Below are 20,773 nucleotides of genomic sequence, written 5' to 3'. Positions count from 1 at the left end.
ATTCAAGTTACATTTTTTTTTTTTTTCCCCCATAGGAAAAAAAAAAAGTTTAAATGTGTCATTTTGGTGATCAAAGATATGTTTTAAGGGATAAAAATATTGACTACAGGGACTTTAAGAGTTCTGTTTGAGAAACTTAGCAGTAAACGAAATATCTAAGATATTACTATCATAGACATCCTATCCTTAATAGATTATCCTCTTTTAACCTAAATTAAATTATACTTGAAGTATATGTTCGCAGACTTTCAACCAGCTGTTGTTACAATGTCAGTAGTATGCAAATTAACAATTTGTATTCTTTCTCGTTACCTACACCCAGATATCCCCATTTTTTTGTCAGCAAGTCTGCCGAATGGCGGAAAATAAGCCATTTTGGGTCAACCAGCAGAATTTTGACAGCTCCAGGACTTCAAAATCAAACTTCCACATTTTTTTTTTTTTTTTTTGCTAGTCATTAGCACATATTTCAAAACGATTCTACTGCATAGACAGCCAAGTTTTATTAAAAGCAGAATCTTGTCAGCAGTAAATGGCATCATTAATTGATTCTGTAAACAATTACCGGTATTCAAACTTATGTAGTTCCCAACTCATAAGACTTTTGTTCATCTTCAAAACAAAAATGAAGATATTTTAATGAAATCTGAGAGATTTCTCTATTCAAAGTGAATAGACTTTCATCATAAAATAAATCCATATGAATCGAGTGGTTTTATCCAAGTCTTCTGAAGAGACATGATCACTTTATATGATAAACAGACTTAATTTAGGCTTTTATTCACATATAAACATTCATCAGCAAACATACATAAATCACTTAAATATTGTAAACGGCTTGGTATAGAACAAACCTAATTCGTTCTTGCAGAAGCTCAAATGTGCTGCGTGACACAAGAATTAACCCCATTGGTTCTCGCACATCAAGCAAGCATGTTTGAGCTTGGACAGAAATCTCTAAGATTTTATTAAAAAAATCTTCCCATGTTTTCCTTAGATGGATGAAAGTCTTATGGGTTTGCAACAATAGGAGGGTGAATAATTGATGACAGAATTTTCATTTTTGGGTGAACTATCCCTTTAAATCGCCTAATGAGGAACAATTCTTTGTCTTGACACTGAAAATCATATTAGAATCACTGATACCACAGCCAGTGCCCAATCTTGAACCATTCTGCATGTTTCCACCACAGGAATCCATATCAGTCCCTAAAACATGCTGGTCTCAAGCAGGATCTGCCAACATCAGGGGCATAGGGATTGCTTACTAAAAGCTTATTAAGAATTGTATCTATTGTAACTTCTGAGATTGCATTAAAACAGCTTGTGATTGCATAAAGACACTGAATCAGAAACTCCTAAGCCTCAAACACTATGATGTGTTATGTTAATTTGTGGGTAGATTATGTAGTCAGTTAAATCATCATTCAGCAAGTAGAAATATCAGGCCAAAGCAGTTCACAGCAGGATATCAAGCACCATTTTGGTTAAAAAAAAAAAAAAAAAAGGGATATGCAGTATACGACCCCACTGGAGCTTACAACGAGATGTGATAAAGTGATGTGATATCAGGAAAATTTAATATGCTATTTAATATCAGACAAAAATTGCTCCTCATTAGGTGGTATAGGTATCATTTGTTAATCGGTATGATCAAAAGTGAAGGGATGGCTGATAGGAATGAGTCTTTAGGAGGGGTGAGCATTGGGTATGGTGGCTGCCATACCTTGGGTGCCCAGTAAGTGGTAATAAAATAAAAAACAAAATAATACAATGAAATAAAATAATAAAAAATAAACCATGATATAAGTGATTACATTAGTTGTAAAATAAACCTTTTTAAATACTAATACAAAAAACAAAGAATAATTGACATAAGTAGCCTATATTATAGGCCTATACACATCAGTACGTTCACGCAAAAACTGTCATTCCGACTGTTTGACAACCAGAGCAAGAGAGATATTTAAATACACATACTCTTTCTGAGGTTTATACTGTAGGCCTTGTGTTTTTTTAAAATGTAAACATTTTTTAAAAATTTTACATTTTTATTTCATTGATATCTCCAAATGATGCGCTTGTGCGCTTTAACTTGGTGCACCGGCGCGAACTGCAGTACACTCATGTGAATTTACACAGTCCTACACAGGACTGTAAAGACAGAACACTTTCAGAACACTTGGAATATACAGCACGAGTTGCATAGGATCCTGTTGGTTAACTGCATTTTTGTCTTTTACTTATCTGTCATCCTACACTTATTTGAATTGATATTGTCACATGATATTGTTAGATTAAATGACGTCATCTGAATTTGCCATATATTGACCTTTAGTAAATTGGCGCCACTGAGAAGAAATTCATTATCTAAACAGCTCATTGATACATGCAACAAAAAACACTTTAAGACAGAGAGACAGAGAGATACCATGGCATTTCTATAAGAGAGAGATACAACTTTAGACCATTCTTCCAAAAAGCAATTCTTTGTTATTCTCCAACTACGTGAATGTTATGTAGTCTAAAATCAACAAAGCACAATGGCCCTGATAATAGAGGTATTAATGAGAATACATTAACAACGAAATGCTTTTGAATAATAAAGATAGAGAATGAGGTAAAACAGAAAGAGAGAGAAAGAATATATCAGCTATCAAGTCTCTTAGCATGCAAAATGTATGATTATCTCCCTCTTGATTAAGACCCTCCCTGAGCTAAAAAATAGACCACCACAGAGCTGAAAAAGGACCACTGGGAATAATTTATACAACCCAACAAAGACAGTTTCTCCATAATGACAGAAGAATCCGCAATGGGAAAATATGTGCAGTATGGCCTTATCATTCAGAGTCATATTCATACGGCTGTCTTAATAATGCCCACAAATTAATTTGATTATGATGTGCCAGAAATAATGAATTGCTATCCTCTTTCTGTTTTGTAAGTGGCAACACACTGCGAGTAAACCTGTGTAGACCAAAGAACTTTGTCTTGTCTATTTTATGTTTAACATGACTTACACATGCTATCAGTCATGCCTTATTTCAACTTTCAAAGGACCATGACAGAACCATTTTTGCATTTAAAAACGCGACAAGGAGCTGAGGAATTTAATAAAATCGGAGCTGCTCAATGTTTTGAAACTGACAGATGAGCTGCGCTACATGTATAAAAAAAAAAAAAAAAAAACACTTTATATTAACTGAAAATGCAGCGCTCAGGCGCGAGTCACTGAAAGAGGCATATGAGGCGTAGTGTACGTCAAAGACCATCTGTCAAGCGCATAGAAAAACAAATAAAACAATAAACAGTGGAACACAAAAACAGAAATGTCCTACCATTAAATAACACTTTCTTTGATGTTTTTTTGCAAATCCACAGACAGCTGACAAGAAACGTGATCCAACAGTCATGTTTTAGCCTACAGTATATGTACTTAGACCAACAATGCAACAACAGCGCAGACAGAAACAGTGTTGGGGAGTAACAAGTAGGCCTACTAACTTCACCCGATTCTATTTGTTTTGGACTGTAAATTAGGATGTTTCTGTTTATTTCCATCTATGGCACTGCAGCCCTAGTGAAAAATAAATAATTAAATATAGCAAAATGTATTTGAAATACATTTATTTTATGCCAAGTATACTACAACTACATTTACATATTTATGTACTTAATATAAAACCCTGCAATTACACTTAGTACACTAAATTGACATACCTAAAGTCTGCTAAATCGGAACAACTAATTTTGTGCTTAATGCACTTTAGTTATTCAGAAGTAGTGCTGAGGGAGATATACTTAAGTATAATTGATTGTGTTAAAATGGAGCTACAGTATTGCAAGTATACTTCAGGTACACTTCAAATACTTTCCATTTAAAGACTGATATTATACAGAGATTGTACTATCCTTACTAATAGTGATAGTAAAACACATTTTAGACTTAATATTAAGAAATGTGCATTGTGCAATAAAGAAGTACTCCAAATAAAGTTTAATTATAATATTTATACCTGTAAGTTTCAAGTGATATGTTAGTAAATATGTTAATGTATTTGTAGTATACTTAGTATGAGATAAATGTATTTTAAATACATTTTGGTATAGGTTTTTCATAGTTATTTATTTGTCAGGGTTTATTTTGGCGATGATGATGATGGCTGACTAATTAATCTGCATATAATGTAAATAATTTGTTTAAAATTTTAAATTGAGACAGTAGAAGTACTGCCACAATAAAGTACTGTCTCCAAACAAAGTTTAATTATAATATTTATACCAGTAAGTTTCAAGCGATATGTTAGTAAATATGTTAATGGATTTGTAGTATACTTAGTATGAGATAAATGTATTTTAAATACATTTTAGTATAGGTTTTCCATAGTTATTTATTTGTCAGGGTTTATTTTGGTGATGATGATGATGGCTGACTAATTAATCTGCATATAATGTAAATAATTTGTATATATATATACATATATATATATATATATATATTGGAAGTCAACAAATATTGCACACTTTTCTCATTCTTTAACCTCTTTCAACCACTTTTTGGCATGTGTAAAATCTGCAACATCTGAGGCAGAACGTAGAGCCTTTTAGTGAATTATGAGCAAGAAGAAACAAATGAGATGATCAAGGCACGACAGAATTAATTTCATCCTTCCAACTGAACACAGATTGTACTTGCGTCTTCATGAGATGAACCCTGAATACAACAGGGTGTTTGACAAATTACTTGGGACACACAATTTCTGTTCATGTCAGACATGAATAAAATCTGCTACAGCATGGAACCCAACAAACTGAGCATGACACCACAAGCCGAACTAGGGAACGAATGAAACAAAACTAGTATTTGTGACACTTTTAGGATAGCAGATTTATGTCAAATTCACCTCATTATTTAGAGTGTCCTGTGTGTCCTTGTTATTTACACTAAAAGACAAAGCATCGCTTCTAAGGATCTAACGTCAGGTGAGCCTCTCAGAAGCATCTGCTTGTAATGTAAATGTGCATTGGGCTCAAAATGTATTTGGACACTTAAAGTCACACCTAAACATGTATGAATGTCACCGCATTAGATGACACTTACAGTATTATTTGTACAGAAACATGTTTTTGAAGTAAAAGTTGTATTTGAGGTAAAAGGTCATTGACAGACTGCAAACATATATCCATAAAGCCTTAAATGAGAAAACCCCCACCTGTTCTCACACCATTCAACTGAAACAAAGCGCACGTAGCCCATGCACTAAATTTTCTGAAAGACCTGGTATGTTCTATCAAAACACATTTCCAAATCTTTTCAGAGCTTGGCAAATATCCTATCATAACGACGGTAATGAGTGCAAGGCTTTGTCTAAAACATCAATTTATCTTTAATCTGGTGCAGATGTTATTTCTGAAAGTTTGTAGATTTAAAATAGCTGATGCAGGTTATCACTTAAACCTGCTGGGTTTGAATGTACCTTTCCCATGAGATATTGCTGTATTTATTTGAATGCAAGGAGGAACAAAAGGTCATAAATGTAGATCATCCAACAATCTTTATGAGCATAAGGTTCATAAAAATAAAAAAAAAATTAGAATATTTAGTACAATCTGTTCCTGAAATGTGTCCTAACCAGGTGCAATATATAAAAAAAATAAAATAAATAAATAAATAAATAAATAAATAAAATAAAAAAAATTAGCTTGTTTTTATTTACCATCTACACCAAAACATCAACTGAAATGCTACGCCTCATTTTATATTAAACATTAAAAATGGACAAGGAGAAAATGACTGTGAAAACATTGGATACTATACGGCAAATCCCTCAGGTTCCACAAGGAAAACCATAAAAGGACTTATCCGCACGCTGTTCTGATTGGTTGCTGCATGACACAGCATTTTCGGTTTTAGTGTGGAAAAACCGCTTTGCGTTAAAATCTTATCACAGCTGTTACAACACTGTAAAACTGCTGAGATAACAGGAATATTACAGCAACCTGGATATCACAATCAGTTAATTCATCTAAATGAGGACTACACTGACTACAAAGAACACTTACAAATTGTTACCAGAACCTACTAGTCTTTACTGGACTCAAAAGCACGGAATATTCAAGAATGCATTATGAAAGTGTCCTTAGACTGTGTCTGCTAGAATTTATTACTTTCACCTTTTGGTTTAATGTGGACATGTCTCTGGCCTTTTTTGGTTGTCAAAACTCATTTTACTGACCCTTTCACAACCCAGAACATGTGCCAAATGAAACATGGCTCACATCATGGGTGAGGTCGTACTGCATGTTCCTCAAATGATTTTGTTCAACATTCCATTCATGACTAAATGACACAACAAACATGGTGGAATCTGTGTAATTCTTTATTATAACAAACACAAAGCAGTTCTGGTCTATAAAAGCATGACACTTCTTTATGCGTGGGCCAGCAATAGTATACATTAAAAATATAAATCAACGTCATCCTCAAAGACATCATGGATGAGAGAAAATTTAACTCACTATAGCTACATACGAGACCGGCACAATAGGTAAACACACAAACAAGGCTTCAGGCATTAGTACATTCACTAATTGGCCTCTGGCATGCACTTGTGTTAAAAACAGCTATTGTTTATGTGCATGTTTCAGTGATGGATGAGAAAAGTGTGCAAAAGTCTTCCTTGTTTGGTCAACTGGCATCTGTAAGGCTGGGGTAAGCTTAGCCATCTTCTAACAGGCATGATGTGTGTATATATGAATATAAAAGCTGATTGGAAATTCTGATTGCTGCTCCAGGATAATGAAACCCATAAAACTGCTAATCTAGGATCAGATTCCTCATCCAAATCCAAACTTCAGCGGATGAGGGGAAACTCCATCCTACATTGTTATGCCGTAATTTCTAAAATACATTTTTTAAACAAAATTTTAAATATATAATTTGAGAATTAAAATATTTATTAAATTATGGTTTAATTTAAAAAAAAAAAAAAAAAAAAAAGTTTTAAAAACACATTTATATCAAAATGATACAACCCTTCAATAAAGCTTGAATGCACGAGGCGAGTTTGGTGAAAATAACCTGTAAATAAGACACTCAAATGGATTCCAGCTTCCTAAAACTTGAAGTCAAAACCTAAAAAGTAACTTAAAGCTTCATGCTGACATTGTCAATGGTGACTGCAAATGATTATGGGGTATAATGACAGACTGATGCAAAGGATTTTACTGTATTAGACAAGACAGTCCTTAAAACAAATCATGCATATATGCCTGCTTTTGAGTTGGTATATTTACCAATATAATATGAGGAGCACTCGTATGTGATTGCATGTGTAAATAGCAATACTAATAAATAATCTCACTTCAAACTAGTTCAAAGCCTTACCTGTTGTTGGTTCAATCATCTGCTTACAGTATGTAGTAAAATTCAGTTGAAAAAACGAGTTCAAATTAAATTTCCACTTGTGTCCCGGTTGTAGTATTTATGTACTATTATAGTATTTATTAATATTTAAATGAGCTTTTATTTTTATATTTTCAGTTTTCATTTTCATTTTACTTTAAAGTTTTTAGTAATTTTGTTATGATTGTGCTTTTGTCATTTTTCTGTTAGTTTTGTTTTGTTGTTTTTTCTTTTTTTTGGGGGGGGGGGGGGGTCCATTCACTTTAATTTATTTTTACTTCAGTTAGTCATTCATTTAGTTAATTTATTTTTATTTCTGTTTTTTTTTTTTTTTTCGTTATTTACACCACATCAATGTACTTTTTCTCGTGTACAGATGACAACTTTGTCTAAAAACAATCCCCGTTCACATGGATCCGTGAAAATGACTAAGAATTCTGTATTTATTCATGTCAGGCTAGTAGTTGGTGATGTAATTTTGTAAGGAAACACTACACAGCTACAGACTGAACATGTAATATGCATGCGCATGACGTCACGGTTTTCACAAATTTGCGTTTTGTACGTTACACGGTGGCGATAACGGTATCGCTTTCAAAAAATGTAAAACTTCGGCCCCTTAGTTAGTTGCCAAAGCAACATTTCTTATTTTCATTTACATTTTTTAAATACTATTATGTTTTTTTTTTTTTGTTTGCTTGTTTTTTTTAAGTAAAAATAAAATATTTATATTGTATTTTATTTGATCTTTATTTCAACAATAACAACACTGTTGCATCCAACTATTTGGATAATAATCAGGACCTCCCATCCACTGTAACTGAGTTTGTGATAATCTTAGTGGACAGGAGGTTTATATGTGAGTGGCGTTTGACTAATAGGGCAGTGAGAAGACACTAGTAGGTCATGAGTCTTTAGTCTTGGAATGGAAAATAGGTAAAGCCTGCCAGATGAGAACTGAAGCTCCAGCAGCTACAAGCTGTCTGCACTCTCAAGAGAATGAGTCTAAGCACATGCAAACAGCTTCACACGACCTGGGGTTACCGCAGTCTATAAAACATGCCACCTGCAACTTGCTGATGATGAACTTATATGAATTTTCACTATACTTCCAAGTTTATTATTGAAAAAAACTCCTATTTTCAGTCATCCATGAATATTACCCTAAAAGCCCCTTCATATGTTCCCTTGAGAGCAAAGCTCACCAGAGTGTAGACAGGTTTTCTCAAGAACATTTCCTGCATCTGACAGTGCTGTTCACTGCAGGAAGAGGTGTATACAGCCGTCTCCTGCCTCGCTGTGTTTAGATTTCTGCTCCTGCAGGGACCATAGCAATAAGACAAATGATATAAGTGTCACTGTCTGTTTCAAACAGGATAAATCAAACAGAGATTTCTCCTTATGAGAGACGAGAGGAAACACAGAGACAATGACGTGTGCCTACTTTCAGCTGCCTTCTGAATTGGATGAAAAATATTCATATTTTCCATTACACAAGTACTTCAATGTTAAGTATAAATTAACATTCAATTCAAGCACTATGGTATAGCCTTGCTTTTGCTTTGTATTATGTAAGAATAATTATTAATAGAGTTTAATTTTAACTAGGCCTATCAATTCTTTGGTTTAGTGCAAAAAAAAAAAAAAAATGATAAAAAATGAACTGCTGCAAATATGTTGTAATTAATTCAATTAATACTATATGTAGTCAAACCAAAATTTATTCAGACACCTTGAACATTTCATTCATTAATTCAGTTTATTCACTATAGTTTAAAAAAAAAATGGTAATAAAATGTGACAAGATCTCAGAGTTAAACTGTGTCAGAAAATGGTCAGGTCAAAGTGTCTGAATAATTTTTGGTTCCATATTTTTATAAATTTTACTGGTAGTCCACTGTATGAAGAATTTTTGGGTATAATGTATCACAGTTTACTTTTGCTATCCTCAGGCACATAAATGAACTATAGTGTCCTGCACCCACTAGTAAAAATATATCAAATGTCTGAATAATTCTTGGTTTGACTATAACACATATATATATATATATATTAGTATTTTAACAATATAACATTGTTTCACTATTGCATTGTATTTTAACACAATACAATGCATATGAGGAAATTATTAATATGGAAAATTCCTTCACATTTTTTTTTAGAATATGCTCTAATTTAAACTTCTTAAATGTAAACTTTTTTTTTTTAATTAATGTATGAATTTCATACATTAATATGAAATATATAATATCATATATGAAACTCATTTATTAATTTTATAAACTTTTGAAGAAAGATGTGTTATTTCTGATCTTTATTTGTATTATTCATCTTTAACAACAATAGCAAAAGAAAAATCCAACAGTACACTGTCTTTTGTCCCTTGGTTTGTGGATGTGTAAATAATGATTTCAAGGACGCTCTAAAGTGGATGCACTGATTAATGCTAGCAGGAAATAAAAATATATTAAAACAACAACAACAACAACAACAACAAATGCTGTTCAGCATCTCAAAAAGGTGTCATTTGCTCTGACGGAAATCATCACATTGAAAAGTCCAAAAATAATAGCATTTTTATAATTGCACAAACTCACACTGTCACACTTACACAAACAACAATGATCAAAGTGTGTCTGCAATATGGTTACTTCCACAAACCTTGAATCTGTTCAAGCATTTCTCCTGTTGAATTTATTCTCCTTCCCCTGAATGTGGTTGTCAGAATGACAGACTGTTGACAGCCCTAAATAAACAGCACATAAAAATGTGGAACAGGCTCTGTTTGCTTACTCACAGTCCAGGTCCCACAAGCTGCTCTCAGTACAAGGCCAGCACTCAGAAATCATTACACGCTCAATGCTGCAATGCATTTGGATTAATGATAATTTTCATATGAAAAACTTACATGTCATTAACCATCCTACATGCATATCTAAGCCATTTTTGGTTAGTCATGCATAAGAGGATTTGCAACGTCCGTTTCAGGCATGAGTTTAGTGGGGTAATACTACAGCAATACCTGCTAACCCAGCCTGGTCGCAACTTTCAAAAGACACAAAACGTACATTTTTGTACGCTTAGAAAGGTGCTAAAACGTACAATATTGACGTAATTATGGCACTGAAACGTAAAAATACTTACGTTTTCACAGCAAAAAACGTGAAATAGTTACGAATCTTTCATGTCATAAAGATATGTACAATTTCCATTTTATCGTTTTATAGATAAATGTAAGATCCCTAAACCCCATTCGAACCTAGACATACCCATTTTATACAGAATGTTAAAAGAATAAAACATAATGGACAGAAATGTGTAGGAAAATGACAATTTAAGTAAAAAGATAACATTAAAACGACAAACAAGCGTAATCACAATAATTTATTTAAAAATGTAAAATGTGGTACCAAAAGTAGTTCAAATGATGATGAGTTCCAGTCACAGTCCTCTCTAGCGGTAATAGGTTTCTATAGGGTACAGAGCATAATTTAATTTACTAATCCATGAAATATGATGAATCCAACTTCTCTCCGTGAAGGCGTGCACTCATTTCATATGTCAATCCACTGAAACACGGCATGTCGCAATCTGTGACGAAGCAGGTGAGCGCTCGATATCAGTGCCGTAAACCATGTCGTAAGGCTTCTCGAGGGGGGCGCTACTTTCAAATTTGAATCATAACGAGCGCGGGCTTTGACTGTGATGGTCGCTGCTGCTGAGAATGAAGATTGAGATAGATGGATAAAGGGCTGAATTCGGATCTGTTCCTTACAAAAATATGGATTCTAAAGATATGGACTACAGCAAACAAATAAAATTGATGTGATTTGTGAATTTATGTTGTTCTTTGGTGTATCTTATGGTTGTATTGTCAGTCACTGCATAGGAGAAAACGCCTTGTGTTGCACAGCAAACAAACTAAATATTACAAAATGGTTAAACGATTACAGAAATTTTATTTATAAAGTTTCAAAGTGTAGTCTTGTTTTACATTATGTAATCCTCCGAAACGAGTTTGCAGCACAAGTCACGAACAGAAATGTTTTCATATTAAGTAGATGAGTAAACTGCATTCAATAAATTTGACCAAAAACATGTATTGATATGACAATTGAATACAACAGATTTAAAACATTAATGCCACGATTTTAATATTAATATATGGGAATTCATATAGGCTACATTCACACTTTACGTTACATGATTTACGTTTTATTGCTGTTAATACGTAAGTATTTTTACGTTTTAGTGCTATAAATATGTCAAGGTTGTACGTTTTGTGTGTATGAAAACGTAAGTAAATGTACGTGTGGTAGAACCACTCTACGTAAAAATACACACTTATTCTCATGAGATCAATATTGTGGCTAACCGCAATCACTGATGACATCCCATTACTGATACAAAATCAGCACTGGGATGTTTTTTTTTTGTTTTTTTAATGCCCTAAAAAGTACATTCTACAGCTTAATAAATAAGTAAGTAAAACAGCCTGAAACTACCAGAGCAGAAATGTGCAGCTTTAAACATTTTCATACATAGATGTGTGTTATACCTATTGTTATGCATTTTTCCTGTGAGCGGATTTTGCACAATACAAACAGTTCCTTTGTGGTATCCTTGTACGGATCTGATTAAAGTTACTGTGATTATGGGAGGAGGATGTTGATCAATTAAATAAAACTTTGAACAGATGAGGTTAGTAAGCAATTTCATCACACTAGTATCATGTACCATAAGAAATGCTGTGTATTGTAACATTTTTCATCGTGTATTGCCCTAAAGGCTTCCTTTGTAAGTGCATTACTGTGCATGTCATTTTTACAAACTGAGGGATGTCAAAATTGTTTTCTAAAGTACTTGACAGCATGACACAGATGCTGTTGAAAGAGCCTATTGAACCCATAACAACCCTTTAAGACTGGCTTCTGTTATATCAGAGAACTAATTCTCTGATTCCCCCACCCCCCAATCAATGATCTTGGGAAATCTGTAGTTACCTCACCTGTTACTGAGTTTATTTAAGATATTGATGATAAACAATAGGGCAGAATCCATTTGTGAAAAGCATGTCTTTTTATTAATGTTCATAATACTAAATTAATTTAAATGAATCCTCTCACATCTCTACACATCTTACCAATGACCTTACCGGTAAACTCCTGACCGCTACAAATCAAGCTCCAGTAATTAGAGTTAACTCACAATGGGGTGTGTGTGTGTGTCCTTAATAAACTCTAAGTGGAATGGACAGATAGTTTACTCCATACTGTGAGACCTCAGGGGTTACGAGGGGAACCAGAGTAAGGAATGAAGGGGAAAATTTCAGGAAAAACCCATCCACCCAAACACTAGGAAATCTGATGACGTATGATTCTTGAGGTTGCTGGCTACAAAGTGCTTTTTAAGTCATTTACTGTTTCACATTAATTCTAAATCAATCACCAGATGAAACGCCCAATCTATCAATGTTCAGCCACTGGCTATTTGATCGATATGTCAGTCAATTCCACTATATTATTGCTCAGAAGTGTTGCTAGTCATGTCTTGGATACCCAAATGAAAGCACAAAGAGGCTAAAATACTTTTTACATTATATAACAAAGTGGCATTTAAAGAAAAGTTCTGTCATGAAACTCTAGATATCACAGACTGAAAAGTCCTTAATTCTGCTTAATTTATCATTCTATATAGGGCACAGCTGATCGGTTCCTGCTGTATCAGTAGCCAATGAGCTCGCTGCTCAACTTTCAAATACTTGGTCAGCATTTGCTGTAGCAGATGCAGCGCACTTTCAGAAACCCTCCACCATCCCCAGCTCCACCTGTATAGATCTGCTATGGGTAATTCATGTATGTCATTTTGTATAGCAGCTGCTCACAGCAGTGTTTCATTTATTTATTGGCAGTAGCAAATCCCGTACTTGCTCTGGAGCATCAGCAGCAGCAGCAGCAATAACCAACAACAGCAGCAGCAGCAGCAATAACAGTAGCAGCTGTAAAAGATCTATTCCACCAAGACCAAATATAATCAACATTGTCATATTTATTACCATGCCAAGCACTCCGAGAGTTGTCATGACAGAAATGTACTTTTCAAATAAAAGAAAATTAGTTTGTTAGGTTTTAAAATGTAAAACAATAAATTTATTGTTCAAAATGAAGATAAAACCTTCTTGTCTTCAAATCTTGTCAAATTTTGTGGAACATGTTTATTCTTAATATGATGAAATACAACAGTTGTTAATCTGCTACCTATGAAGTTGAGGGGAATGAGAATGACATTCAGAAAAGCTTCCAAATGGGGTCAGTAAGATTTTTAATGATTTTGAAATAAGTCATTTATGGTCACCAAGTCATTTATTTGATTAAAATACAGTAAAACATTGATATTGTTAAATATTATTACAATTAAAAACAACGGTTTTGTATTTAATATATTTTAAAATGTAATTTATTCCTGTGGTGTCAAAGCTGAATTTTCAGCATCATTACTCCAGTCTTCAGTGTCACATGATCCTTCAGAAATCATTCTAATATGCTGATTTGCTGCTCAAAAAAAAAAACAAAAAAAAAAAAAACATTTGAGCAACATGTTGAAAACAGTTGTGCTGCTTAATATTTTTGAGAAAATGGCAGTACATTTTTCCAGGATTCTTTGATGAACAGAAAGTTCAAAAGAACAGCATTTATTTGAAATAGAAATCATTTGTAACATTATAAGACTTTATGGTCTCTTTTGACCAATTTAATGCATGCTAACTGAATAAAAGCATCAATTGATCTCTGTTTAAAAAAACAACAACATACTAACCCCAAACTTTTGAACGGTATGTATTTACATATGGGAGGTTGTTAATGGAGAGAATGCAAAAACTACATTCAACAACAACAAGACAAAGCCATAACCAAATGTTTCTTTATCTGTTTGATAAGGTGTTTTCCTGTGATGGACTGAAAGCCAAGTCTCGGAATGACCCATGACGGGAAAGTGTGTTTCGATATTTATTAGTATTTTAAATGTAGTTCCAAACGTAGGTTCGGGAAGAGCCTAAACATTCAGTCCTGTCAATCATCATTACGAGCGTATATAAGCAGCAGTCACTGTGTCATCCCAGTGACAATTCTTCCAGCATCCCTCCTCCTCTATTTCTCTATTTCTCTATTTTCCCTCTATGTAGTACTGTTATAGGGGGGTTTAACTCGGAGCTCGAGCCGAGCCTCGGGTTTGAGCCTCCTTCGAGGACAGCAAGCCAAGTTTGTTTTACCATTAACCATTCAGACTGAATGGGCAGGTGAACTTGTGAAACGTGTAGGGAGAACATGTATAAACAGACATGAAAGCGTTCCATACACTGACAGAGGAAGGTGATCGTGTGTGTAAAAGAGAAGGCTACTAATGTCTGCCAGGATCATATCTGTTAGACTATATTAACTTTGAGCAAAAGCGCTCAGAGTAAATGCTTTCTGACACTAATTAAAATGTGTGTCATGCCTCACTGAACCATGAACTATGTGTGTGTGTGTAGATCTATAGGTATGTGCCTCAATATATGAGCTAAACCAACCATCATCAAAACATTCATTGCTGTGGCCAGAATATAAATGACAGGAAACTTCTGTTCTTTGTCACATATTTTCACACTAGAAGGTCAAGTTTAAAGGGATAGCTCATTCAAAAATATCGGATCGGATAAGTCTCGAATGAATCATTCAGATCAGTCTTGTGAAATGGATCAACACATTCATTGAAAATATCGAATTAAAAATGAATGAGGATGTCAAGATTTTCAATAATAAATTTTAGCATAAAAAAAAAGGTGCTTTTGTGATCTTTTTAAAGCCTGAAAACTTCAGAATATCTTATTTTGCATTCCATGGAAAAAAGAAGGTCAAAAAGGCTTTTATATAAAGATGAGTAAATTATGACAACATTTTCCCTTTTGGGTCAACTACCCCTTTAAACAAATAATTTCAAGCTTATTTAAGCTAATTTATTTTGCAATATTAGTTAAATACACAAGTATGTAAACAAAAATGAATGATACAAATTACAGGCCCACAAATTTCAGTCGCAAAACCTGATAGTGTCCCACTTTTACAAAGATAACTCTACTTGTATATCATATAAGGCTGATATCCCAAAACTAGCAAACATTTGAAGTAATGCCTTTAATCTGAAAATTTATATGTTTAGAAGAGGATATAAGGCTAATAAAACACAGAAATCATAAAAGGATAATTGTTTAGCGCCCTGTGTTGAACCTCATCTTTTACAACACAAACAAATCACTCAACAAGTGACCAGACACAGTATTTTCTCACGGAATCCTTTCTGTGTCTTTTATGTAATAATCCATAATCCTGCAACATGGAACACAGAAAAAAAAAAAAATGTGTTCATGTATATTTATCTGTATGAAGCAATTACACAGTGACCTGCGCAAATATGCACAGGTCACTGTGTCATAAATAAATTATGACTCTGAAGACAGTTTTCTCACAATATAAATGTCATTTCATCATATGATGTTATGACAGCATATCTGTATTACAGGTTAAAGCTCAGAGATCCAAAACATGTCACTGTGCATGTTTCAAAAACCTCCACCACAAATATGGAGAAATATCATTTCTGCTCTTCATGCTGTTCAGATATTCCTGGTTGGTATCAAAGGTAAAAATGAAGCTTTTTGGAAAAAAAAAAAAAAAAAAAAAAAAAAAATAATTATATATATATATATATATATATATATATATATATATATATATGACTTCAGAAGACTTGGAATATGGGTGAAATGTACGACTTTTATAATACATTTATGGTGCTTTTGTGACCTTTTTGAAGGCAAAAATCTTCGGAATATCTAAAAAATGAAGCTTTTAGAGAAGTGGTTCTCATTCCTGGTCAGGATATAGCACAATTTGGGATTGTATCATATCAAAATTTTCCCCCTGATATCCTGATTTTAATGGAGTTTCCAAAAACAACCATAATTTAGTTTTTCATCACCCTCTCTAGTACTTGGAATCAAACAGTCGATTTTCACTGTTGATTTAAGAAACTCTGTCACATGTGAAATGGGCAACATCACTATGCTCGAGTACACACACATCGGCGTGTGCGTTTTCAGTTGTGTTAAATATAGTTTTTAACTCCCCCATCCCTAAATAACATGTTTTTTTTTTTTTTCCTTTTACAAAATTTGCATTAAATTGTGACAGGGTCACAACACAGTATGTGCTGAAATGCACCAAATAAGTGGGTAAGATTGAACTGAAATGATAATGCGCAACAGGAATAATAGTGTTGCTTTCTTCGTATAACCTCACTGGTAGAGTGGCATGTTTCTTAACAGCCAAGAGTTATCATTGACATGTAAATGCCTTGTGCTGATGCATTCATCTGTGTGAAATTACAAAGTTGCAGAAGTTTTGTAATATAATATCAAGTTTACTCCTTTATACTGCAAGAATCCTCTGAATACTCCTTTATATGGAGATATTCATTTCTGAATTCATCTTATCAGTTTAGTCTTTGTGAAGCACCATTCTCCCCGCTGACACACTTTAAGAACATGCTGCTCTGTGCGGTCTCAGAGAAAAAAAAAAGAAAGCTGTGTTGACTCTGGATCGAGTTTAGACAGCAAGACCCTCAAACTAATTAAGCAAGCATCTGATCATAGAGGTGTAGCGTCTGGATAGATCCGGCATAGTCAATCAACTTTAGAATCTTCAGAATGCTTTTAGCCTCCTGAACTGTGCGTGTAAATCACGAATCGGCTCCGGCAAGTCCGGGACCAATTGCCCCATTGGCACCTTTGTTACCCCAGCAAAGAAAAACAGAACATATTCTCACCAGCTCCAGGAACTTCAAAGAGTCACCCTGGTGGGGCTAAGTGTCATGTGGTCACAGACACTGACCACAACCCCAATACACACACACATACAGACACTCACAAACACTCTTGGAGATTGTGAATGTACATTTATACTCCAAATATGACTGTGCCAAAGTGTACCCGTCGCTGTATTTAAAGGTGCATGTATTTATCCCTAGTATATAAGCTTAGCTTTGACTGTAGTTGTATTAGTTTTCTTCTAAACGATAAAACTCAAGTATAAACGGTATCTCCCCTTTTATGTCTTTGCCATCTGACAAGTTTGGTCTCATTGTAAAGCTTTCGTTATGCTCTAATTGAAAGTGTATGTCACATGACTGTAAAATGCATTCTTCTATTTTTAATGGTACTTTGAAGAAAATGTACTCAGATCTGACACTTCATAAACCATGCAAATTAGGTCATAAATGGAGACAAAGAAAGAGTTTGCCCGCCAAAATCGCACCCTCATCATTGGCTGATGTATCCCAGGAGGCGTTCTGGTCTGTTGTCCTTAAAACACAATGACACGCGTCTCTCATTTGTCTCTCGATTGTCCCTCGCCATTTAACACACGTCTCTCCCGGACGTCTCGGCGACCGCGCTTCCATCACGCGCCCCCTCTCTTCGGGACGACCATCTTTTGGCAACAAGTTTCTTTGTCAAACCCTCTTCATTCGTCGCCCGAAGTCCTCACTCTTCATTGTCTAGGAGACGGACTCTTTTTCTTTATTTTCCGGTTATCTTACTCTTAAGTTAAACCCTTGTTTGAAAATCCCGCCGAAGAACACCTTCTCGGAAAAGGACCAATCGCTTCAGCCGCACGCACCGAAACTCCTGCAGAAACACGAAACGACCACAGCACCTGAACCTATGCAAGTATAGAACCATTCTTTCCAAAGCGTTTTAAGCTCGATGTGTAAGCTGAGTTTCCTTGCTGGCTCTCAAAGGTTTTAGCTGTTCGTAAGTTGCCATTCCTGTGATCACCTCTGTTTTCTTGACTTTACTTTCGCTTTCTATATATGTGTATTGTTTGTGTATGTTTAGTAGTATAGTCTCTGTATCCGTAGTTTCATATATTAAATACATTATATTCATGCTCGATTGTTTTTTGCTCATGCAACAAACCCAGGTCACTTTAACGTTTCGATCCAGTATCCTTGCTTTACGCATTGATGCTAGAATAGGAAGTCTTTCTCGTGGCCAGAGAAAAACCTTCCTTTTATAATCGGCTATGAAGAGCTAACGGTTTGCTGGACAAACTAGTTTCTCTAAAGTATTACCAAACCAGAACTAATCATATATGTAATTGATTATAATTCGTTGTAATTAATTCACAATATATGTATAATTCCCTCTCGGGTCGGTATATGTATTATAATTAATCATAAAGCTTTATGATTTATTATATTCATATATTTCACCCATAAATTAATTAAATACCTGTACTGAATTGCTACAGAGGGGACAGTGGAGAAGAGATGAATTAAAACAGAGACAAAACAAAAAAGATCTTTAGATAAGAAAAGTGTGTCAGGCAGAGAATAAAAGCCGGATATACAGAAAGCAAAAGAAATGGGGGGAGAGAGAGAGCGAGAGAGACAGAGACAGAGAGACAGAAAAAGCGAGCATCAGTCATCTGGTGCAGACAGGTCTGACTTTGATTGACAACTATTAAAGCAGATTCCTTCTTATATCCAGCAGAAACGTGAAGAAACAAAGTAGTATGTCTAGAGTGGCCTTCCAACATATATATATATATATATATGTCTGTACTTCTTTACAGACATGATGTGTGTTGTCTTGGTGGTTGTCTTAAACTACAAAAAAACAAAAGTATTTTTGTTTTGTTTCCCATTAAAATATATAAACATCTACAATATACATATATATACACACACACACACACACACACACATACATATACATATGCACAGGGCTCTACAGTGCGCCTATTTCACTCGCATTTGCTCCTGAAAATAACTGCGTGCGACTGTGAAAAAATATTTAGGCGCACTGGTGCGAGTGACCCAAACGATTCTCATGAATAGATCTACAATCGGAATAAAAAGTATAACTCCCAAAATGCATGTAAACTTAACAACATGTTATGTTTCGTACTGCAATCGGCTGCTTTTCATGCCTTAATTCAAAGACTTTGCTTCAGTCAGCAGGGCAATTGCAAAGGACATGTGCGAAGGACTACACTTCAAAGATTGTTTACAAGGTGCAACCGGTGTGACGCAGACGTCTCATGCTGCTGTTTCTTTGCAGCCAAATTAATTGTAAATACTACATTTGGATTATCATAATCAGTGTGGAAATTAATGGCGGCTTGGGGCAAAAATGCCTCCAAAAAGTGATTAATAAAAACACACACACCGTTTTGAATGCCCGTACGCATATTACTTTCACTTTTAAAGTAGAGGCAATTCGGAGGCTGCAATTGCTTGAATGGTGGGTGGGTTCATTATTATTCTTAATGAAAGACACAAAAAACAAAACAGCACAATGACATACTCGCTTAAATATGCGCTGTTACATTTTGCTTTTCAACCAAATCTTCATCCCTTGTTTTGTCATTCAGAAAAGTGAGGCGAAATGGGTGAAGTGAGGTGAAATCTGACTCCTGCTGCTAATCTGTTCTGCAACTCTCGTTCGGTTCACTGAATTGAGCAGACGCGTTCCGTTTTAACTGTAGTGTCTACACAACTAAACTAACAACTAAACTAAATGACTTTTATAAGGGTTTATAAGGGTTTTTTCTAAATGAAAAAAATAATAATAAAAACGACCAGCCTGGTCTCATTGTTAATACGTAGGTATTAACACGTAACTTTCAAAGACACAAAACGTACATTTTTGTACGTTTAGAAAGGTGCTAAAACGTACAATATTGACGTAATTATGGCACTAAAACGTAAAAATACTTACGTTTTTACAGCGAAAAAACGTCTCGGGTTACTGGTGTAACCCTTGTTCCCTGAGTAAGGGAACGAGACGCTACGTCGAATGACGTGATGGGAACCCTCTGCGTGATTGCGTCGTGAAGCACTTCTGTATCCAACCAATGATGAGACGAGACGTCAGAGGCGGGTGACGTCACGGACCAGGAAACTATAAAGCATACCCAGAACAAAGAACGCTAGCTTCTGAATTATGGCTGAAGCAAGACGCTCCCAGGTACGCTGGGGGTACGGCAACGTGACGTAGCGTCTCGTTCCCTTACTCAGGGAACAAGGGTTACACCAGTAACCCGAGACGTTCCCTTTCGTGGGAACTATCGACGCTACGTCGAATGACGTGATGGGAACGCTGTCCCAACTACGCCGTATCACCGAGTGCCTGTCTGCGATCTTGTGGACAGAACCGAGGAACCCGGAGTAGCGCTCATGTCTAGGTTGTAAAACCTGATGAATGTGTGCTGGGACGACCAACCAGCTGCATCACATATATCATTCAATGATACTCCTGACATT

General features: G+C 34.9%; 1 protein-coding gene across 10 annotated transcripts in view; it reads right to left on the bottom strand.

Moving 5' to 3' along the window:
- The window catches only part of chrm3a (cholinergic receptor, muscarinic 3a), a 122,138-nt gene that overhangs the window by 74,464 nt on the left and 26,901 nt on the right, over nt 1-20,773 (bottom strand). For 4 of the 10 annotated variants that reach the window (XM_051867339.1, XM_051867340.1, XM_051867342.1 and 1 more), the window contains exon 2: nt 8,614-8,725. The exons of 5 other annotated variants lie outside the window; for them this stretch is intronic. The gene's annotated coding sequence lies outside the window, so the exon portion shown is untranslated. Of the gene's footprint in view, nt 1-8,613; nt 8,726-10,069; nt 10,141-20,773 lie in introns of those variants that run through there. One more of the 10 variants, XM_051867343.1, reaches the window with a different exon arrangement.

This window comes from Ctenopharyngodon idella, chromosome 17 (genome assembly GCF_019924925.1).
Source record: "Ctenopharyngodon idella isolate HZGC_01 chromosome 17, HZGC01, whole genome shotgun sequence".
Lineage (NCBI taxonomy): Eukaryota > Metazoa > Chordata > Actinopteri > Cypriniformes > Xenocyprididae > Ctenopharyngodon > Ctenopharyngodon idella.
This window is presented reverse-complemented; position numbering and strand designations above follow the sequence as displayed.